The following is a 25,441-nucleotide window of genomic DNA, read 5'->3' as shown; positions in this document are numbered from 1 at the left end:
TGTCTATTTACAATATTTCTTTCCCACGCTTCCTCTTGTTAGGCGTACCTAACTATTCTGGCAGGATCCCCTTTACCATTCTTACTGTTCAAAGTCTGTACGCAGCAAATATCGATAATGCCTCACAGAACATACGGCTATATGACACATTCCAGCCATCAGAGCTTCCAGTTCCAGGTAACAGAACAAAATATCAATGCTTACCCTTGTGTCTCTCCATATCTCCATTCACTTTCTTCCGTCGTATATAAGGCTTACGTAAGGAATTTACATTTTCCTATGACTTGGCTCTATCGCACGATCTAACACAGAAAGAAGTTCAACAATTCCTAGATGCCCCGCATCCCCCTGTTTATAAATGTGGACGGCTTCACACCCATAAACAGGACTCTACTGGACACGACTTTGCAGACAACCCCTAGGACGACCTGCTCTGATACCACTTTATCACACCCTGATCTTACTAGGGTGTGATGGGCACCCGACCCCATATTCGGAGCCGAGCGAACCTGTCACGACCCAGCCCCGTGGGCCGCGACTGGCACCCTACCTGGGTACCCAGACCGAATCGCACATTCATTTGCAAATCCAAACTTATTTCGTAATTTTTCAAAATCATGCCGAACATAATTTATATCAAAATACGTCTTAAGCGGTCGTGCCAAATCAAAATATCATATCAAATACAAACTGAGCGGCGGAATGGACATCGCCGGTCAAAAGTGCAAATATAAGCATAAGGGCCATTTGGGGCCAGCATAACAAACAGACCGCCTTAAGACCAGAAAACGGAATCAGACAAACACACATAGGACCCTCGCCCCACATATATGACTACAGGCCTCTACGAACTCAAAACAAAAACATATGGCGAGACAGGGCCCCGCCGTACCCAAATAGTCAAATATACCGAATATATATACAAAGCAAAAGAGTCTGTACCAAAAGTGGACTCCGGATCAAATAAGAGTACTCCGGAATAGCAAGAAGTGAAGCCTACTGCGGAGGATCACCGATATCTGCACCTGCGGACATAAAACGCAGCCCCTGAAGAAAGGGGGTCAGTACGAAATATGTACTGAGTATGTAAAGCACGGAGTACAGAATTATGGATCAAAACCGAAAGCAAATCAAATGTCAAAGTGGGGTACAACTGGTATGTCAAAATCTGTATCGAAATCATATACTTGTATTTTATGCAAACAAAATCATGCAAACGCTTAAGAACGTGGTCGCCACTCCGACGCTGGCGCCACACACAGCATAACACCAGAAGGTTTCAAATCTCCGTACATCCCCGAACACAAGCATAATCATAGGTGAGCGTATCGCATCACGAGCCATATCACAGCATAACTCCAAACGGAACCCGGCCCTATGGCGAAGCCTTGGGAACCGTAACACAGCATACGACCGAATTTGTCATTAGGCGCACGAATCAAAACCGGCCCGGGAACCGGTGAACGAAGTCATAATAAGGCACGAGCGGAGTCGTGAGCAAACAAATGCAAATCGTATTTCAAAATAATGTTTCAAAACAAGGTAAATTCATAAGTCATATTAGAATACAAAATAGTCGAATACTTAGCCGACATAAGGTTTCATTTTGCAAAACGTTTCCAAAATGGTCCATATAGTTCAAAACATAGATTAGCGCATCGAATTGTCCAAACATACCCCATAGGAGGATGTCCCAAAGATCAGAAGTGGTACTTTCAACTTTATTCTCAAAGATGGCCCGAGGGGCAAATCGGGCATTTTGGGGTAGCGGACCCACCTCGAGTCGAAGTGAGGTGACGAACATATTTTTACGAGCAGTTATATGCCAAGGGTCATACATAATCATTTCTAGGTTACCCGACCACATTTCGATAGGTTTCGGACGAATAATGGCATTCTAGCCAAAATGGAGCCTTTAGGCCTCAATTGAATTGAATGAATAGTAACGTTTCTGTGGATCGGGTTTCGAGGAGCAGAAATGCGCCGGAAGGTCTCATATCCGACTGACACACTAAGATATGCCAAATGAAGGAGTGGGAAGCTTTACATACCTCACAGACGTCGTATGCTCTTCCAAAAGTCCAGTCCCGTTTCGTCAAAAATCTGCAAATGGTCAAAGTTACCAATTGAGATTCTTAGGCTTAAAAATGCCTTTAACTCCAATTTTTGCCTACCGAAATTTCGGCAGCATTTCCCCTATAAATCTAACATCCCCGAGGCGTAGCTCGGCTCAAATTAACCAACCACAACAGCCCACACATCAACCAAAACAATATAAACAACAATCACACCATTCTAGCTTTAGAGTTCTACTTTGTTATCTAAGTTGGCAACTTCCATTCAAACTTTCAAAACTCCAATTCTATATCCACATAATTGTATTAATTTACCTATACAATATTAGTCAAACACATTCCAATTACAACCTAAGACATACACGAAATTGCACCAAAATCAATTAGTTTCCATAGTTCTTCAAAATATCAAAATTTCACGACGAACATTCTAACTAACGTCGTTTCATTCTGAATTCATCAATATCATTATAAAGTCATATCTAAAGTCTCTAGCACCCAAAATATACATTGATACGCATAAAGATACCAAGGATATACACTTTCCGATAGTATCCAAAATCATTTTTCAACGCCAATTTCGTTCACCAATCAATCATTTACGACATAAGGGTCACAACAACACATTATGCCAACTTAAACAAGATCAATTCAACCCATTTCTTTCTTCCATAACTCACGGCTAATACACACTACACACACACACCCACGACTTCCTATTTGCATCAAAACTATGGGATTCCCATCTACTCCCAATCCTTAACATATTCATATCAATTATATATCAATCAAGGGGCAAAATTCTTACCTTTCTTTGAAAACCCGACTTGTCGAAAACGTCGTCCTCGTGCCAAACTAATTATACCCCGTTGAAGAGGGCCTTGAGTACTTCACAATTGTGTAGAAACCAAGATTTTTGAATCACCACACAAGCTTGGAATTTTTCTCTTCTTTTCCCTTTGCACTTCGGCCGAAACCCCTTTTTTTTTTGTGAGTTCTTTGATTTTTGTTCTTGAATTGCTAAGACTTCCTAGTATATATCCATTTGGGGTCATGTGCATAGCACATGACCCTTTTAAAAATGGGCTTGGCCGGCCCCTTCTCTTTCTTGGGCTTCAATTGTAATTTTTTTATTTCTTGGGCCCACTTCTTGAAAAGTCCCGATTTGTAATTCCCGAAACTAATTTCCGAAATTCCAATTTTATCCTCGGCCTTCCCCGAGGTCTTAGCATTAAAGATTTCACAACCAACATAGTCATATTCACAAAAATTAAATTTATGTCCTTCTAACACCCGAGTCATAATTATTTCTCGATTTCCAATTGTACGAAAACACGGGGCCTAACATTCTCCCCCCCTTAAGAACATTCGTCCCCGAATGTTAAACAAATCTTATGAAGGCTCACAAGCATAACGGGAAAACCATTCTTATATATAGCACATATGGTCCATCCGTTCATTAATACAACAAATACGAGAATCTAGATTACAGGAGGCGTAGGGAATAAATGGGGGAATCTCTTCTTCATCTCGTCCTCCGCCTCCCAAGTCATCTCTTCCCGATTGTTATTGCGCCACAGAACCTTGACCGAAGGCACCTCTTTAGTGCGCAATCTCCTCACCTGACGATCCAGAATAGATATTGGCTGGTCGTCATAAGATAGCTGCTCCGTCACCTGAATGTCGTCAACTGGGAATATCCTGGCAGGATCACCAATGCATTTCCGCAACATAGACACATGAAACACCGGTTGTACGGCCTCCATGTCGGATGGTAAGTCTAGCTCATAGGCGACCTCGCCTATCTTTCGCACGATCTGATACGGCCCAATGTACCGGGGGCTCAACTTACCCTTTCTACCGAATCTCATGACACCCTTCATGGGCGACACCTTCAGGAATACCCAGTCGCCAATCCGGAACTCTAACGGTCGACGTCGTCTATCTGCATAAGCTTTCTGTCGACTCTGAGCAGCCAATAATCGTTCTCGAATAAGCTTTACCTTATCTACAGCCTCCTGGATCACGTCTGGGCCAATCAACTTAGTCTCGCCCACGTCAAACCAGCCAATAGGAGACCTGCATCTCCTGCCATAAAGGGCCTCGTACGGAGCCATCTGGATGCTGGAGTGATAACTGTTATTATAGGCAAACTCAATAAGCGGCAAATGATCATCCCAGCTGCCCCTGAAATCAATAACGCAGGCCCGCAACATATCTTCGAGCGTCTGAATAGTGCGCTCGGCCTGCCCGTCGGACTGGGGGTGAAAGGCTGTACTGAGACTCACCTGAGTCCCTAATCCCTCCTGAAATGACCTCCAGAAATTTGCTGTAAACTGGGTACCTCGGTCAGTAATAATAGATATAGGGACTCCGTGAAGTCTGACTATCTCTCTAATATACAATCTGGCATAGTCCTCAGCCGAATAAGTAGTCCGAACCGGAAGGAAATGGGCTGATTTCGTCAGCCTGTCAACAACAACCCAGATAGAGTCGTACCTGCGTGGAGTGCGCGGTAATCCAACAAAAAAATCCATATTAATCATCTCCCATTTCCAGGCTGGAATTTCCATCTCCTGTAATAATCCACCGGGCTTCTGATGCTCGATCTTAACTTGCTGGCAGTTCGGGCACTGACTAACAAACTCAGCAATATCTTTCTTCATGCCGTCCCACCAATACAAACACCTGAGGTCCCGATACATTTTAATGGAACTAGGATGAACAGAATACCGTGCATTATGGGCCTCGCCCATAATCTGTCGCCGTAAGCCCGCAACGTCCGGTACACAGAATCTGCCGTCACACAATAATACTCCTTCAGGCGAGATTTCAAACTGAGTCTTTGCTTTATTAAGGGCCACATCTCTGTACTGAATCAAAAGAGGATCCTCAAACTGGCGCTGCTTTACCTCCTGAATAATAGATGACTCAGCAACTGGACGAACAGAAATCCCAGAATCTCCAGAATCCACCAAACGAACTCCGAGGCTGGCCAGCTGATGAATATCGCGAACCAAATCCCTCTTATCAGATGGAACATCAGCCAGACTGCCCACGGACTTGCGGCTAAGCGCATCAGCTACCACGTTGGCTTTCCCTGGGTGGTACAGAATATCAACGTCGTAGTCCTTTAGTAACTCAAGCCATCTCCGCTGCCGCAAATTCAGTTCCTTCTGCCTAAAAATATACTGGAGACTCTTATGGTCCGTATAGATATCAACATGGACCCCATATAAATAATGCCGCCAAATCTTCAAAGCATGAATCACCGCGGCCAACTCAAGATCATGAGTGGGATAGTCCTTCTCGTGCGGTCTAAGCTGCCGGGAAGCATAGGCTATGACTCGACCGTGCTGCATCAATACACATCCTATCCCAATACCAGAGGCGTCACAATAGACAACATACCCGTCAGATCCCTCTGGAAGGGCCAGAACTGGTGCTGTAATCAATCTCTCCTTCAGCATCTGAAAGCTGCGCTCGCAGGCATCCGACCACTGGAATTTTGCTGCTTTCTGGGTAAGCCTCGTCAGTGGTGCTGAAATAGAAGAGAAATCCTCCACGAACCTGCGGTAATACCCAGCCAATCCCAGAAAACTGCGCACCTCTGTCGGTGTAGTAGGCCTAGGCCAATTCTGCACAGCCTCAATCTTCTGCGTGTCGACCCGAATACCATCTGCGCCGACAATATGGCCCAAGAATGCCACAGAAGTCAACCAGAACTCGCATTTAGAGAATTTAGCATATAACTTTTGCTGACGGAGAATGCCAAGTACCGTCCTCAAATGATCTGAATGCTCCTCGGCTGATCGCGAGTAAATCAAGATATCATCAATAAACACAATAACAAACATATCCAGAAAAGGCCGAAATACCCGGTTCATCAGATCCATAAATACTGCTGGAGCATTAGTCAGCCCGAAAGACATAACTCTGAACTCATAATGCCCGTACCGAGTCCTGAAAGCAGTCTTCGGGATATCTGACTCCCGTACTCGCACCTGATGATAACCAGAACGCAGATCTATCTTTGAAAAATGTCTACCACCCTGCAGCTGGTCAAACAAATCATCAATCCGGGGGAGGGGATATTTATTCTTAATGGTCACCTTATTCAGCTGCCGGTAGTCGATACACATCCGCAATGACCCATCTTTCTTCCTGACAAACAATACCGGCGCCCCCCAGGGTGATGTGCTGGGCCTGATAAAACCCTTATCCAGCAAATCTTTCAGCTGCTCCTTCAACTCCTTCAACTCGGCTGGTGCCATCCTTTACGGAGGAATAGATATAGGCTGCGTATCTGGCATCAACTCAATAGAAAAATCAATCTCCCGCTCAGGCGGAAGGCCAGGAAGCTCGTCAGGAAAAACATCTGGAAACTCACTGACGACCGGAACGGACTGAAGGGTAGGTACCTCCGCGGCAGTATCGTGCACACGAACCAAATGATAGATATAACCCTTCTGGAGCATCTTCTTAGCCTTGAGGTATGAAATAAACTTACCCCTCGGCGATGCTGTAGATCCGAACCACTCTATGACTGGTTCCCCTGGAAACTGAAAACGGACTACCTTTTTCTGGCAGTCGACATTAGCATAACAGGAAGACAACCAGTCCATGCCCATAATGACGTCAAACTCCAGCATGTCTAACTCTATCAAGTCAGCCTTAGTGCTACGATCATAAATGGTCACAGAAAAATCCTTATAAATCTGTCTCGCTATAATAAAATCCCCAACTGGCGTAGCTACCTCAAACGGTTCTATAGGCTCAGACACTATCCCAATCTTACTAGCAACGAGCGGGGAAATATACGATAAAGTAGAACCAGGGTCAATCAATGCATATACAGATCTGGAGAAAACCAGCAATGTACCTGTGACGACGTTTGGCGAAGCCTCCTGATCCTGGCGGCTGGCCAAAGCATATATGCGGTTCGAGGGACCGCTAGAACCTGAAGTGCCACCGCGGCTTCGACCGCGTCCTGCCGGTGCTGAAATACCTCGCCCTCCAGGGCGTGCAACTGATGGAGCAGAAGAAGAACCGGCGGCTGACCCTGTCTGCTGAGCAGCACTACCAGAACCGCTAGCCAATGGACAATCTCTCATAAAGTGGCCCTGACCACCACACGAAAATCAAGCTCCAGTCGCTCGGTAACACTCCCCGGGATGAGACTTCCCGCAATGAGGACAACGGGGTCTGGGTGGTCTGGCCTGGCTGGGACCCCTGGGTACCTGTGAACCTGCCACTCTGGAGCTCTGACCGGCCCCAGACGGTCCTGTACTATCGAATCTCCGGCTGCTTGACTGAGTACCCCGGCCGGAGGGAGGAAAATGCCTGTCTGACGGCTACTGCTGAGGCTGTCCGCCTCGAGAATCTCCAGCATAACCTGCGGACCTAGCCCTCTTGGGCGGCCTCCTATCTCGATCTCTGCCAGCCGGATCAGATCTGCGACGGTCCTCCATACCCATCGCATAGGCCTGAAGCCGGGCAATGTCCATGTCTGCCTGCAATGACACTGCCATACAACTATCAACCAAATACCGGTCCAATCCCATAACATATCTGTGCATCCGATCGGACATATCTGCTACCACGGCCGGTGCATATCGGGCCAGAGAATCAAACTCAAGGTTATACTCGCGAACACTCCGACCCCTCTGCTGCAGACGTAAGAATCGATCAGCCCGTGCCCGCCGTAACTCTGGTGGCAAAAAGTGGCGGGTGAATGCTGTCACAAACTGATCCCAAGTGGCTGGAGGGGCACCCTCTCCTCTAGATAGCTCCCAAGTCTCGTACCAGTGGGTAGCCACATCTCGAAGCCTGTGGGAAGCCAGCTCAACTGACTCGGTCTCTGAAGCCCTGACCAAGTCCAGTGAGCGTCGCATCCCCCGAATGAAGTCGTGGGGGTCCTCGTCGGGCTTAGACCCGAAGAACTCTGGAGGGCCACATAGGAAAAACTCCCGAACTCTCAGGCTGTCCCGCCTGTCATCATCATCGTCGTCCCTCCGCCCGCGCCTGCGAGCCTGTCCTGCTACCAGTGTAGTCAACAGCTGTACAGCCTCCCTCAGGGTCCTATCCCCCGCCCCTGGCTGAGGAGCTGGAGTCTCAGGTGCGGGTACATGGACCTCTGGAGCTGCTGAAGGTCCTGCTCCAGGCTGTACTAGTGGGGGTGTAGCAGACCCCTCAGAATGAGGCACATCCTCAGGCAAATCATAGACACGAGCCCGGGTAGCTCGCTGTGCCCGGCTAGTCTCTCCAATCCTCGCCTTGCCCTTCTGGGCCGCCATTGCCTTCTTCGGAGGCATCACTGCAAACACAAAGGCGAGTCAGGTCAAAATCATCCTAATAGCACAGCTCTATCGCACGATCTAAGATTCCAAAGAAAGTGACATCCTAAATGCCCTGTAGCTTCCCGTTTATAGATGTGGTGTACAACACATCGATAAACAAGACTCTACGAGACACGGCCTGTAGACATTCCGAGGACAAACTGCTCTGATACCACTTTTGTCACAACCCAGCCCCGTGGGCCGCGACTGGCACCCTACCTGGGTACCCAGATCAAATCGGACATTCATTTGCAAATCCAAACTTATTTCGTAATTTTTCAAAATCATGCCGAACATAATTTATATCAAAATACGTCTTAAGCGGTCGTGCCAAATCAAAATATCATATCAAATACAAACTGAGCGGCTGAATGGACATCGCCGGTCAAAAGTGCAAATATAAGCATAAGGGCCATTTGGGGCCAGCATAACAAACAGACCGCCTTAAGACCAGAAAACGGAATCAGACAAACACACATAGGACCCTCGCCCCACATATATGACTACAGGCCTCTACGAACTCAAAACAAAAACATATGGCGAGACAGGGCCCCGCCGTACCCAAATAGTCAAATATACCGAATATATATACAAAGCAAAAGAGTCTGTACCAAAAGTGGACTCCGGATCAAATAAGAGTACTCCGGAATAGCAAGAAGTGAAGCCTACTGCGGAGGATCACCGATATCTGCACCTGCGGACATAAAACGCAGCCCCCGAAGAAAGGGGGTCAGTACGAAATATGTACTGAGTATGTAAAGCACGGAGTACAGAATTATGGATCAAAACCGAAAGCAAATCAAATGTCAAAGTGGGGTACAACTGGTATGTCAAAATCTGTATCGAAATCATATACATGTATTTTATGCAAACAAAATCATGCAAACGCTTAAGAACGTGGTCGCCACTCCGACGCTGGCGCCACACACAGCATAACACCAGAAGGTTTCAAATCTCCGTACATCCCCGAACACAAGCATAATCATAGGTGAGCGTATCGCATCACGAGCCATATCACAGCATAACTCCAAACGGAACCCGGCCCTATGGCGAAGCCTTGGGAACCGTAACACAGCATACGGCCGAATTTGTCATTAGGCGCACGAATCAAAACCGGCCCGGGAACCGGTGAACGAAGTCATAATAAGGCACGAGCGGAGTCGTGAGCAAACAAATGCAAATCGTATTTCAAAATAATGTTTCAAAACAAGGTAAATTCATAAGTCATATTAGAATACAAAATAGTCGAATACTTAGCCGACATAAGGTTTCATTTTGCAAAACGTTTCCAAAATGGTCCATATAGTTCAAAACATAGATTAGCGCATCGAATTGTCCAAACATACCCCATAGGAGGATGTCCCAAAGATCAGAAGTGGTACTTTCAACTTTATTCTCAAAGATGGCCCGAGGGGCAAATCGGGCATTTTGGGGTAGCGGACCCACCTCGAGTCGAAGTGAGGTGACGAACATATTTTTACGAGCAGTTATATGCCAAGGGTCATACATAATCATTTCTAGGTTACCCGACCACATTTCGATAGGTTTCCGACGAATAGTGGCATTCTAGCCAAAATGGAGCCTTTAGGCCTCAATTGAATTGAATGAATAGTAACGTTTCTGTGGATCGGGTTTCGAGGAGCAGAAATGCGCCGGAAGGTCTCATATCCGACTGACACACTAAGATATGCCAAATGAAGGAGTGGGAAGCTTTACATACCTCACAGACGTCGTATGCTCTTCCAAAAGTCCAGTCCCGTTTCGTCAAAAATCTGCAAATGGTCAAAGTTACCAATTGAGATTCTTAGGCTTAAAAATGCCTTTAACTCCAATTTTTGCCTACCGAAATTTCGGCAGCATTTCCCCTATAAATCTAACATCCCCGAGGCGTAGCTCGGCTCAAATTAACCAACCACAACAGCCCACACATCAACCAAAACAATATAAACAACAATCACACCATTCTAGCTTTAGAGTTCTACTTTGTTATCTAAGTTGGCAACTTCCATTCAAACTTTCAAAACTCCAATTCTATATCCACATAATTGTATTAATTTACCTATACAACATTAGTCAAACACATTCCAATTACAACCTAAGACATACACGAAATTGCACCAAAATCAATTAGTTTCCATAGTTCTTCAAAATATCAAAATTTCACGACGAACATTCTAACTAACGTCGTTTCATTCCGAATTCATCAATATCATTATAAAGTCATAACTAAAGTCTCTAGCACCCAAAATATACATTGATACGCATAAATATACCAAGGATATACACTTTCCGATAGTATCCAAAATCATTTTTCAACGCCAATTTCGTTCACCAATCAATCATTTACGACATAAGGGTCACAACAACACATTATGCCAACTTAAACAAGATCAATTCAACCCATTTCTTTCTTCCATAACTCACGGCTAATACACACTACACACACACACCCACGACTTCCTATTTGCATCAAAACTATGGGATTCCCATCTACTCCCAATCCTTAACATATTCATATCAATTATATATCAATCAAGGGGCAAAATTCTTACCTTTCTTTGAAAACCCGACTTGTCGAAAACGTCGTCCTCATGCCAAACTAATTATACCCCGTTGAAGAGGGCCTTGAGTACTTCACAATTGTGTAGAAACCAAGATTTTTGAATCACCACACAAGCTTGGAATTTTTCTCTTCTTTTCCTTTTGCACTTCGGCCGAAACCCCTTTTTTTTTGTGAGTTCTTTGATTTTTGTTCTTGAATTGCTAAGACTTCCTAGTATATATCCATTTGGGGTCATGTGCATAGCACATGACCCTTTTAAAAATGGGCTTGGCCGGCCCCTTCTCCTTCTTGGGCTTCAATTGTAATTTTTTTATTTCTTGGGCCCACTTCTTGAAAAGTCCCGATTTGTAATTCCCGAAACTAATTTCCGAAATTCCAATTTTATCCTCGGCCTTCCCCGAGGTCTTAGCATTAAAGATTTCACAACCAACATAGTCATATTCACAAAAATTAAATTTATGTCCTTCTAACACCCGAGTCATAATTATTTCTCGATTTCCAATTGTACGAAAACACGGGGCGTAACAGAACCCGCTGACTCTTATTATCTACTTAACCTTTTTAAACTCTTACATCAATAAGAAGTGGAAGACATAGTAAAGCTTTCAGTATTTTTCTTTTCTTTGTACTCAATTCAAACAAAATCTGTGGTCATGTGGGATCTGTAGCATAAAATATAAAGACACATCGGCTGGTGAAGCCGCATTCAAGACTGACATACTACACTCACGCCTCTGTCTGCAAAGTGTCTAACTACAACTAAGACATAATAGCATAGTACTCTGACTCGGCAACACTCCAGGGCCAAATGGAGCTTGCCAACTTCGCTGGAACATCTTCTATAATGGCTTCTACTCATCTGGGTGTACCTGCGCGGCATGAAACGCAGCTTCCACGAGAAAGGATGTCAGTACGAGCAATGTACTGAGTATGTAAGGCATGAATAGTAACATAGTAAGAAATGTACTTATGAATAATTACAGAGTGGGAACATAGAGCATATCATGGGGTAAATGAGTAACCTGCACATCTGAGGGCGTTTTAGGCCGATAACATGCATGCTTAGTGTTGCGGAACGTGCAGCCCGATCCATATATACATATACTATATTATATTGCTGCGGAACGTGCAGCCCGATCCATATACATATATTGCTGCGGAACGTGCAGCCCGATCCATTTACCCATATAGCCCATGTCCGGGACGATATCATATTATACCAACTGATCAGGTGGCTACGCGTATATAAGGCTCTCACCTTTCCAAATTCAACAAGAACAATAACAACCTATTTCCTTCTTTCAAATTCAATCACAACGACCCAACTTACAATCTCCCAACAAATGTCTCATTTCCAAATTCATGAATTATATTTACAACCCATACATTATCAAATTTATTCTTACAACTATAAGAAACCACACTAACGTCACATTAACTTCGTCAATAATGCACAAACGATTTCAAGTTCATTTCAAGCTTCCAAACCTTCACTTTACATTAAGGAATCCACAACACAACAATCAAACTACTAAATAAAATTAATTCGTCACATCTTACCAACACCCCTCTTATTCGGCCAACACCATACATATACATATTTCATGAATTTAATCCATTTCCACATACTTCAACACTCACAAATCATCCATAAAACATGGGAAGGGAGATTGAATACATACCTTCTTCACTTAACTCCTTCATTCGGCTAAGCTTATGAATTGCCCAAATGAATGCTTTGCTTGTTCCAACAACTACTCCATGTCAATAAGGGCCTTCCATTTAGTAGAAAAGCTAGAAGAAATGATTTTTCTTGATCAATTTCCTTGGCCTCAATTTTTTGAGCCATGGCCGAACCTACTATATTTCTCTTTTTTTTTTCTTTCCAAGTTACATGTCTTGCTATGTATGCCTTGTCCATATTTATAATTACTCCCAACAAATAGAAGAGTGGACACATGTCCCTTCTCTATTTTTCTTGAAGTTTCTTAAAAAAATAATCAAATATGCCAACTTGTCTTGCAAGGTAAGCTTAGTCCATATATATTTATAATTAGCCCCCATTTAATAATATATGGCATGTGCCACAAGGCCAACATGGCCCCTCCAAGAACCTTCCCGAATATTTTGTGAAATTCCCATTTTGCCCCTAGCCTTCCGCAATATTACCATGGGCCATTTTGTGAATTTTCCTTTTTACCCTTAACCTTTCTCAATATTTCTATACTAATAAACAACTTGTATATTAAAATAATGTTGGAACATAGTCTTGCATTAACCTACCACGACCACCTTGAAATATCCAAATGTGCGAAATACGGGATATAACAGGCTAGCCCCGGGTACCCGTCGCGGTCCCTAGTTGGGTCATGACAAAGGTGGTATCACAGCAGTTCAGTCCTAGGAAGTGTCTACGAGCCATGTCTAGCAGAGTCTTGTTTATGGTGTGTTCCGCGCCATATCAATAAACAAGCGGCTACAATCTGTTCCGGTACTAAATGAATTTCCGGATGTATTCCCAGATGAACTTCCAGGTCTTCCCCCAGAAAAAGAGATTGACTTCGCTAAATAGGCTTGGTGTTGCCGGACACCAAGCCTATTTCTATTCCTCCGTATCGAATGGCTCCGGCCGAATTGAAAGAGCTAAAGGCACAGTTGAAAGATTTGCTTGAAAATGGTTTATTAGACCCAGTTCATCACCGTAGGGAGCCCCAGTCTTGTTCGTGAGAAAGAAAGACAGATCCCTACAAATGTGCATCGATTATAGGAAATTGAACAAGGTGACGATAAAGAACAAATATCCTCTTCTGAGGATTGATGATTTATTTGATCAGCTACAGGGTGCCAAGTGGTTTTGAAAAATAGACTTGAGATCGGGTTATCATCAACTGATAGTTAGAGAAGAGAATATTCCCAAAACGGCCTTCAGAATGAGATATGGCCACTATGAGTTCCGGGTGATGTCGTTTGGATTATCTAATGCTTCGACCATGTTTATGAATTTGATGAATAATGTATTCAGGCCACTCTTGGATTTATTCCTGATAGTATACATCGATGATATTCTAGTGTATTCTCGCACGGAATCAGAACATGCAGATCATTTACGAATTGTTCTTGGCATTTTTCGAGCCCGAGAATTGTATGCAAAATTTTCAAAGTGCGAGTTTTGGCAAAATTCAGAAACATTTCTGGGCCATGTTATTTCAGATGATGGCATTCGAGTCGACACTCAGAAAATTGAAGCTGTGAAGACTTGGCCAAGGACTACGACGCCTACAGAAGTTCGTAGTTTTCTGGGTTGGCAGGTTATTAAAGAAGATTAGTCGAGGGCATTTCATCTATTTCAGCCCCACTGGCGAAGCTAACCTAGAAGTCAGCTAAATTTCAATAGAATGATGCCTGTGAGCGCAGCTTCCAGGAGTTGAAGGACAGATTGACCTCAGCTTCGGTCTTAACACTTCCAGAAGGGTCAGATGGCTATGTGGTGTATTGTGACGCTTCCGGTGTTGGATTAGGATGTGTATTAATGCAGCACGGTAGAGTTATTGCATATGCTTCAAGGCAGCTGCGGAAACATGAAAAGAACTATCCAACTCATGATCTCGAGTTTCCTGCGGTCATTCATGCCTTGAAAATGTGGAGACATTACTTGTCTGGTGTGCATGTTGATATTTACACAGATCAGAAGAGTCTTCAATATATATTAAAACAGAAGGAGTTAAATCTACTGTAAAGGCGGTGCTTAGAATTACTGAAATATTATGATGTGAATATTTTGTACCACCCCAAAAAAGCGAATGTAGTAGGTGATGCGCTTAGCCGCCGATCAATGGGCAGTTTATGTGAAGTCCCTCCAGAAAAGAAAGAGATGGCTCATGAGCTCCACCAATTAGCATATCTTGGAGTGCGTGTGATTGATTCGGGTAGTGCAGGGATTGGTATTAATGATCCCACAGTTTCGTCCTTGAACATGGAAGTGAAAGAGCACCAGTATGAAGATCCTAAATTGTGCCATTACAGAGACACGCCTCATGACAAAGAGAAGTCTCCATTTGAAGTTTCTACGGATGTAATTCATAGATACCGGAGCAGGCTATGTGTGCCGAATGTGGCAGAATTGCGCCGATGAATTCTAGAAGAAGCACATTGTTCTCGGTATTCCATTCACCCAGGCGCAACCAAAATGTATCATGATCTCAAGATGATTTATTGGTGGGATGTCATGAAGAGAGAAATAGCGGAATTTGTACCACAATGTCCAAATTGTCAACAAGTAAAGATCGAACATAAGAAGCCAGGAGGCTTATTGCAAGTAATGGAAATCCTACTTGGAAATGGGAAGTGATAAACATGGATTTTATTGTGGGGTTACCTCGTTCCCGTGGCAAGTATGATTCTATATGGGTGATCGTGGATAGATTGACGGAAACATCCCATTTTCTTCCAGTTAGAACCACGTACTCAGCAGAAGACTATGCGAAGTTATATCTCAAAGAAATTGTGCGACTTCATGGTATTCCATTATCTATTATCACAGACAGAGGAGCACAGCTTACAGCCAAGTTCATGAAGTCCTTCCAAGAAGGTCTAGGCACTCAAGTGAAGCTTAGCACGGCATTTCATCCGCAGACCGACGGACAAGCCGAACGTACTATTCAGACCTTGGAAGATATGGTACAAGCATGTGTGCAAGATTTCGATGGTAGTTGGGACGACCATTTGCCGCTAATCGAATTCGCATACAACAATAGCTACCATTCCAGTGTCCAAATGGCTCCGTATGAAGCTTTATATGGGAGGAAATGTAGATCCCCAATCGGATGGTTTGAAATAAGAGAAGAATAGCTAGTAGGCCCCGAATTGATTACGCAAGCGGTGGAAGATGTTAAGGTGATCTGAGATCGATTGTTGACAGCCCAAAGTCGCCAAAAGTCTTATGCGGACAATCGCCGACGAGACTTGGAATTCCAGGCTGATGATTGGGTATTTTGGAAAGTGTCGCCAATGCAAGGGGTGATGAGATTTGGCAAGAGAGGGAAGTTAAGTCCTAGATATAATGGACCCCATAAAATTATCCGCAAGGTCGGTCAGGTCGCCTATGAATTGGACTTGCCTTCGGAGCTTTAATCAGTCCATCCAGTCTTCCACGTTTCGATGCTCCGCAAGTGTATTGGAGATCCCACAAATATTTTCCCGGTAGGTGATGTGCAAGTGACAGAAAAGCTGACCTATGAAGAAGTGCCTATTGCTATTCAAGACAGGCAAGTGCGGAGACTTCGAAATAAAGGAGTAGCTTCAGTCAAAGTCTTGTGGCGAAACAACAATCGAGACGAAATGACTTGGGAAGTGGAAAAGAGTATGAATTCCAATTACCCGCATTTATTCCAACCCCCATGAGAGATTCAATATGAAACGCCAACGATATAAGGTATATATGCTTACTTTTCATGCTTTTGGTCGTGTGTGGCCATAGATATGTTGATATTGTGATGTAGCCCTGTGAGGCAATGATATTATGGGTTGATATGACAGGATAGTAGTGCCATATTGCAGGAGAAACTCTGGCAAAATTTTTCTAGAATCCCCGATGACTTAACATTCGAGGACGAATGTTCGAAAAGGGGGAAAGGATGTTACACCTCGGAAATTTCCAATCTCGTACAATAAATAGACTAACAAAGAATACGTGTATACGATGTTTTAATAACAAGGGAACGACATTTGACGACCCTAAGCAAGATTTCAAAGGAAATGGGAATAAGAGATAGGTTATGCTCCACAATGACTAATTATAGGTTCTGAAGACGTGAAAGTTGCAGAATTGCACTTCGGCCTAGTCGATCGTAAATTGAAATATGGACGGTAAAGTAGTTTACGGGTCGTAAACTGCCATGTCGTATTTCAACCTAGAAAAACTTCAACTTTCTGCCAAAGACTTAAATGGTTAAATATGACTTGAAATACGAACCGTAAACTGAAATATGACCCGTAAACTGAGTCGTAAACCACCATGTCCTCAGCCTAAATTTCTGGTTCTGTTATGCTTTAATACGTCCATAGAATACGGACCGTAAACTAGAGTACAGACCGTAAACTGGGTTTACGACCACTGTGCACTTCAACTACTGTTCATTACGGATCAGATTTTAAGTCATTAAAGAGGAGACCCAAGCTTATTAATTCATTTCATTTCCATGATACTTCTCTCTAGAAACCTCTAGAATATTCTCCACTCTTCATCTACAAGAAAATAAAGGATATCAAAGATCAATATCAAGAATCCAAGTGAATCAAGTGTATGAAACTCATCAAAGTTCATCCAAGTTATGAAATTTCAAGAGAAGCAAACTAGGGTTTTGGTGCAAGAAGAGTAATACCACTCAAGGCTTGTTCCTACAACATCTAAGGTAAGTTTTATGGCATTTACATGTTATTTAGGGTATGGAAGAGTTGAAACACTTGGATTATCGAAGGATGTAAGAAATGGGTCATGAAAGTGTGAATAATAGTATTGTTGAGTAAAGGTATGAATTGATCCATGATCATTGATAATTTGTGATCATGAAAATGTTATGAATGACATTTAGAGCATGGAATAAGTATCCTATGTGAGAAAATTCAACAATGAACCATGACCATGATTATTGAGAAATTGAAGACAAATTGTGAAATACGGATATTGTAAATGAATGATGAGTGTTTCCTATCATATAGAGAATGTTGTTATGAACGTTCAAGAGTTGATATAGAATGTGGGAAAAGTAGTATAAACAAAGGAAGTGCTGTCCAATTTTCTCCAGAAATAGTAGCGCGTTCTTATAGTCGACTAAGTAACGTTAATGTGAATTCTCTCTTGAAGGTAGAAACGTGATATTGAAGGAGAACAAGAAAGTGATAGCTTGGTTAAACGTCAAAGGTATGTGAGGCTAGTCCTTTCTTTATAATGGCATGAATCCTATAGCATGACTCTTTTCCTCTTCATGAGTTCCTATATTCCTGAAAACTAAAAGCCTATGTCTATGAATAGCTATATAAGATAAGAGACATGTTATGAGCCCTATAATGATATGATGATCCTATAATGATAATGATGTTATTTATTGCTCACACTCACCTTATATGTTAGTTCCTTGAAGATGAGGTAGAATGTCAACGTATGCTCCATAATTAAATCGGGGGATCACGACCTTACGTCACCCCGATAAAGTGTAGTTGTTCTTGAGCCCTATGCATGTACTATGATAAACACATTATGATAAGTATATATGATAAGCATACTATGATGAGCATGTATGATGATGATATAACACCGCGCCTATATGGCCGGGCAGTCACCGCTAAGGCGGGCAGCTATACACCATGGCCAGACGGCATGGGCAGACACCACTAGTAGGCGGCATGCGATGATACCCCAGACGCGGGAGGCCTCGACGCAGGCTAATATTATGATTATCACACCGATCCGATATGGACGGGCAGCTTATACATTATTACATCGTACCTATATGGGCGGGCAGCTTATACATTTATGCATTCATGACATGATGATGATTATGAGTAAGCCAACATGCATTATTTCCCTTGTAATTGACAGTCAGATACATATGTTCCATATTGATATTTATTTTATATCATTGTCTTAATTCATTGTTTGTGCCTCTCATACTCAGTACAATGTTCGTACTGACGTCCATTTTTTTTGGATGGTGTGTTCATGCCCACAGGTAGACAGGGAGGTGAGCTTGATCCTGATTCGTAGAAGCCGGTAGCTGATTGAGAGCACTCCATTGTTCGGAGGTGCTTATGATGATTCTTTTGTGTATACTCGTGTATATGTATTTTGGGCATGACTGGGTCCTGTCACGTCCTTATGTTTAGCACTTCAGTAGAGGCTCGTAGATACGCAGTGTAGGTTAGATGGTCTCACGAGATGTTATTATATATATATATATATATATATATTATTTTGATGGCCGAGAGGCATATGTATATAAAAGTATTTATGTCTCCATATGAAATATGATTTTCCTACAATTTGAGTATAAATGTGATAAAGAGCATTAAATGAGTAAGATGAGTTGTAGGACGAGTGGTGCTCGGTGGCTAGCCCTGGGTACCCGTCGCGGCCCCTAGCTGGGTCGTGACAGATTTGAAGATAGCACCTCGATCAGATAAGATAGAAATGGGAACCCCATACAATCTCATAATATCACAAATGTACATCTTGGCTGACTTCTCTGTGGTATAGGAAATCTGAAATGAAATGAAATGAGCGGACTTAGTCAACCGATCAACTATCTCCCAAATCGAATCAACCTTACCCAGGGTCTTTGGAAGACCCACAGTGAAATCCATGGCAATCCTCTCCCACTTCTACTCAGGAATGGGCATCCTCTGAAGCACTCTACTAGGTCGCTGTGCTCATACTTGACTTGCTGATAATTACAACACTTAGCCATAAAATCGGCTATATCTCTCTTCATACGGTGTCGGTATTGTTTATTCAAATCACAATACATCTTAGTTGTCCCCGGATGATTGGAATATCGGGAGCTATAGGCCTCAGTCAACATCAAATGAATCAAGTCACCAATACGAGGAACGCACACACACCCCGTTAATCCTCAAAGTGCCCTCAGAATCAATCATGGCCTCCTTGGCTGTTAGGCCCCGTGTGTTCGTACAATTGGAAATCGAGAAATAATTATGACTCGGGTGTTAGAAGGACATAAATTAATTTTTGAGAATATGACTATGTTGGTTATGGAGTCTTTAATGTTAAGACATCGGGAAAGTCCAAGGGTAAATTTGGAACTTCGTGAATTAGTTTCGGGAATTACAAAGCGAGGCGTTTCTTGAATTGGGCCAAGAAGATGTAACATAAAAAGAGGCCCAATAAGTGAAGGGTGGCCGGCCTTATGTAGGCCCAAATCAATTAGGTGGAGGTCATGTGCATAGCACATGACCCTTAAGTGGATATATATCACTTTCACTTGGTAATTTTCAAGATAAGAGAACAAAATCAAGAACACCCCAAAGAAGAGGCATTCGGCCGAACCAAAAAGGGAAAGAAAGAAAAAAATTCCAAGCTTGTGTGTGATCCAAAAATCCTAGTTTCTACATATTTGTGAAGTACTCAAGACGCTCTCCGACGTGGTATAATTAGTTTGGCACGAGGACGACGTTTTCGACAAGTCGGGGTTTCAAGAAAGGTATGAATTCTTACCCTCTAATGTTATAGAATTGCTATGAATGGGTTAAGGATTGGAAGTAGACGAGAATCCCGTAATTTGGACATAAATGGAAACGTGTGGGTGTGTGTTTGTAGCAGGTTTGGCCGTGAGCCATAAATGGGAAAATTGGTGTGAATTGATCTTGTTTAAGTTGGTAGAATGTGTTGTTGTGGCCCTTATATCGTAAATGATTAATTGGTGAATGAAATTGGCTTTTAAAAAAAAAAAATGATTTTGAATATTATCGGAAAGCGTATACCTTCGGTATCTTTATGTATATCAATGTATATCTTGGGTGTTATGGACTTTAAATGTGAATCTATATCGATGTTGATGAATTCGGAATGAAACTACGTGAGTTAGAATGTTCGTAAGTGCATTTTAGATGTTTTGAAGAATTTGGGAAATAATGGATTTTTATGCAATTTCGTGTATGGCATGGTTTGTAATTAGAATGTGATTGTATAAGTTTGAATGTGGGAATACATACAATTATGTAGGTATAGAATTGGAGTTGTGAAAGTTTGAATGAAAAGTTGCCAACTTAAGAAGTCATGAAAAACTTTGAAACTAGAATGGTGTTATTGTTGTTTGTTTTGGTTGTTGATGTGTGGGCTGTTGTAGTTGGTTAATTTGAGCCGAGCTATGCCTCGGGGATGTTAGATTTATAGGGGAAGTGCTGCCGAAATTTCGGTAGGCAATTGTGAAGTTAAAGGCATTTCTAAGCCTAAGGATCTCATTTGGTAAATTTGACCATTTGCAGATTTTTGACGAAACGGGACGAGACATTTGGAAGAGCTTACGACGTCTGTGAGGTATGTAAAGCCTCCCACTCTTCCATTTGGCATATCTTAGTGTGTCAGTCGAATAGGAGACCTTTCGGAGCATTTCTGCTCCTCGAAACCCGATCCACAGAAAAGTTACTATTCATTCAATTCTATTGAAGCCTAAAGGCTCCAATTTGGCTAGAATGCCACTATTCGTCCGAAACCTATCGAAATGTGGTCGGGTAACCTAGGAATGATAATGTATGACCTTTGGCATATAAATGCTCGTAGAAACACGTTCGCCACCTCACTTCGACTCGAGGTGGGCCCGCTACCCCAAAATGCCCGATTTGCCCTTCGGGCCACCTTTGATAATAAATTTGTACATACTACTTCGGATCTTTGGAACATCCTCCTACGGGGTAGGTTTGGGCAATTCGATACGCTAACCTATGTTTTGAATTATATGGACCCTTTTGAAAACGTTTTGCGAAATGAAACTTTATGTCGACTAAGTATTCGACTATTTTGTAATATGATATGATTTATGAATTTACTTTGTTTTGAAACACTATTTTGAAAGACGATTTGCATTTGTTTGCTCACGACTCCGTTCGTGCCTTATTATGACTCCGTTCGCCGGTTCCCGGGCCGGTTTTGATTCGTGCGCCTAATGACAAATTCGGCCGTATGCTGTGTTACGGTTCCCAAGGCTTCGCCATAGGGCCGGGTTCCGTTTGGAGTTATGCTGTGATATGGCTCGGGATGCGATACGCTCACCGATGATTATGATTATGTTCAGGGATGTACGGAGATTTGAAACCTTCTGGTGTTATGCTGTGTGTGGCGCCAGCGTCGGAGTGGCGACCACGTTCTTAAGCGTTTGCATGATTTTACTTGCATAATATATATGTATATGATTTCGATACAGACTTTGACATCTGATTTGCTTTCGATTTTGATTCATATTTCTGTACTCCGTGCTTTACATACTCAGTACATATTCCGTACTGACCCCCTCTCTCCGGGGGCTGCGTTTTATGCCCGCAGGTGCAGATCTTGGTGATCCTCCGCAGTAGGCTCCACTTTTTGCTTTCTCGGAGTACTCTTATTCGATTCGGAGTCCACTCTTGGTACAGACTCCTCTACTCCGTATATATTTTGGATATTTGACAGTTTGGGTACGGCGGGGCCCTGTCTCGCCATATGTTATGTTTTGAATTCGTAGAGGCCTGTAGTCATCTTTGTGGGGCGAGGGTCCTATGTGTATATTGTATGATTTTGCTTTTGGGTCTTAAAGCGGTCTGTTTGATCTGATGGCCCCAAATAGCCCTTATGTATATATTTGTATTTTGACCGGCGATGCCTATTCCGCCGCTTTGTGTGAATTTGATTTGATATGACCGCTTAAGACATATTTTCGATATAAATTATGTGTGATATAATTTTTGTAAAATTCTGAAATAAATTTGAGTTCAGAAATGAATATGCGATTTGGTCTGGGTACCCAGGTAGGGTGCCAGTCGCGGCCCACGGGGCTGGGTCGTGACAAAAGTGGTATCAGAGCGGTTTGTCCTCGGAATGTCTACAGGCCGTGTCTCGTAGAGTCTTGTTTATCGATGTGTTGTGCACCACATCTATAAACGGGAAGCTACAGGGCATTTAGGACGTTACTTTCTTTGTAATCTTAGATCGTGCGATAGAGCTGAGCTATTAGGATTATTTTGGTCTGACTCGCCCTTGTGTTTGCAGTGATGCCTCCGAAGAAGGCTACGGCGGCCCAGAAGGGCAAGGCGAGGATTGGAGAGACTAGCCAGGCACAGCGAGCTACCCGGGCTCGTGTTTATGATTTGCCTGGGGATGTGCCACAGTCTGAGGGGTCTGCTACACCCCCACCAGTACAGCCTGGAGTAGGACCTTCAGCAGCTCCAGAGGTCCGTGTACCCGCACCTGAGACTCCAGCTCCTCAGCCAGGGGCGGAGGATAGGACCCTGAGGGAGGCTGTACAGCTGTTGACTACACTGGTAGCAGGTCAGGCTCGCAGGCGCGGGCGGAGGGACGACGATGATGATGACAGACGGGACAGTCTGAGAGTTCGGGAGTTTTTGCTATGTGGCCCTCCGGAGTTCTTCGGGTCTAAGCCCGACGAGGACCCCCAAGACTTTATTCGGGGGATGCGACGCTCACTGGACTTGGTCAGGGCTTCAGAGACTGAGTCAGTTGAGCTGGCTTCGCACCGGCTTCGAGATGTGGCCACCCACTGGTACGAGACTTGGGAGCTGTCTAGGGGAGTGGGAGCCCCTCCAGCCACTTGGGATCAGTTTGTGACAGCATTCACCCGCCACTTTTTGCCACCAGAGTTACGGCGGGCACGGGCTGATCGGTTTTTACGTCTGCAGCAGAAGGGTCGGAGTGTTCGCGAGTATAGCCTTGAGTTTGATTCTCTGGCCCGATATGCACCGGCCGTGGTAGCAGATATGTCCGATCGGATGCACCGCTATGTTATGGGATTGGACCGGTATTTGGTAGACAGCTGTATGGCCGTATCACTGCAGGCAGACATGGATATTTCCCGGCTTCAGGCCTATGCGATGGGTATGGAGGACCGTCGCAGATCTGATCCTGCTGGCAGAGATAGAGATAGGAGGCCGCCCAAGAGGGCTAGATCCGCGGGTTATTCAGGGGATTCTAGAGGCGGACAGCCTCAGCAGCAGCAGCAGTCTGACAGATATTTTCCTTCTTCCGGCCGGGGTACTCAGTCAGGCAGCCGGAGATTCGACAGTACGGGACCGTCTGGGGCCGGTCAGAGCTCCAGAGTGGCAGGTTCGCAGGTATCCAGGGGTCCCAGTCAGGCCAGACCACCTAGACCCCGTTGTCCACACTGCGGGAAGTCTCATCCCGGGGAGTGTTACCGAGCGACGGGAGCTTGTTTTTCTTGTGGCGGTCAGGGCCACTTTATGAGAGACTGCCCATTAGCCAGTGGTTCGGGTAATGCGGCTCAGCAGACAGGGTCAGCCGCCGGTTCTTCCTCTGTTCCATCTGTTGCACGCCCTGGAGGGCGGGGTATTCCAGCACCGGCAGGGCGCGGTCGAGGCCGCGGTGGCGCTTCAGGTTCTAGCAGTCCCTCGAACCGCATATATGCTTTGGCCAGCCGCCAGGATCAGGAGGCTTCGCCAAACGTCGTCACAGGTACATTACTGGTTTTCTCCAGATCTGTATATGCTTTGATTGACCCCGGCTCTACGTTATCATATATTTCCCCGCTTGTTGCTAGTAAGATTGGGATAGTGTCTGAGCCTATAGAGCCATTTGAGGTAGCTACGCCAGTTGGGGATTTTATTATAGCAAGGAAGGTCTATAGGGATTGTTCTGTGACCATTTATGATCGTAGCACTAAGGCTGATTTGGTAGAGTTAGACATGCTCGAGTTTGACGTCATTATGGGTATGGACTGGTTGTCTTCCTGTTATGCTAATGTCGACTGCCAGCAAAAGGTAGTCCGTTTTCAGTTTCCAGGGGAACCAGTCATAGAGTGGTTTGGATCTACTGCATCGCCGAGGGGTAAGTTTATTTCATACCTCAAGGCTAAGAAGATGATCCAGAAGGGTTATATTTATCATTTGGTTCGTGTGCACGATACTGCCGCGGAGGTACCTACCCTTCAGTCTGTTCCGGTCGTCAGTGAGTTTCCAGATGTTTTTCCTGACGAGCTTCCTGGCCTTCCGCCTGAGCGGGAGATTGATTTTTCTATCGAGTTGATGCCGGATACGCAGCCTATATCTATTCCTCCGTATAGGATGGCACCAGCAGAGCTGAAGGAGTTGAAGGAGCAGCTGAAAGATTTGCTGGATAAGGGTTTTATCAGACCCAGCACGTCACCCTGGGGAGCGCCGGTATTATTTGTCAAAAAGAAGGATGGGTCGCTGCGGATGTGTATTGACTACCGGCAGCTGAATAAGGTGACTATTAAGAATAAATACCCCCTTCCCCGGATTGATGATTTGTTTGACCAGCTGCAGGGTGCTAGGCATTTTTCAAAAATAGATCTGCGCTCAGGCTATCACCAGGTGCGAGTACGGGAGTCTGATATCCCGAAGACTGCTTTCAGGACCCGGTACGGGCACTATGAGTTCAGAGTTATGTCTTTCGGGCTGACTAATGCTCCTGCAGTATTTATGGATCTGATGAACTGGGTATTTCGGCCTTTCCTGGATATGTTTGTTATAGTATTTATTGATGATATCCTGATTTACTCGCGATCAGCCGAGGAGCATTCAGATCATTTGCGGACGGTACTTGGCATTCTCCGTCAGCATAAGTTATATGCTAAATTCTCTAAATGCGAGTTCTGGTTGACTTCTGTGGCATTCTTGGGTCATATTGTCGGCGCAGACGGTATTCGGGTCGATACGCAGAAGATTGAGGCTGTGCAGAATTGGCCCAGGCCTACTACACCGACTGA

The sequence above is a fragment of the Lycium barbarum genome, chromosome 3 (assembly GCF_019175385.1).
Source record: "Lycium barbarum isolate Lr01 chromosome 3, ASM1917538v2, whole genome shotgun sequence".
Classification (NCBI taxonomy): Eukaryota; Viridiplantae; Streptophyta; class Magnoliopsida; order Solanales; family Solanaceae; genus Lycium; species Lycium barbarum.
This window is presented reverse-complemented; position numbering follows the sequence as displayed.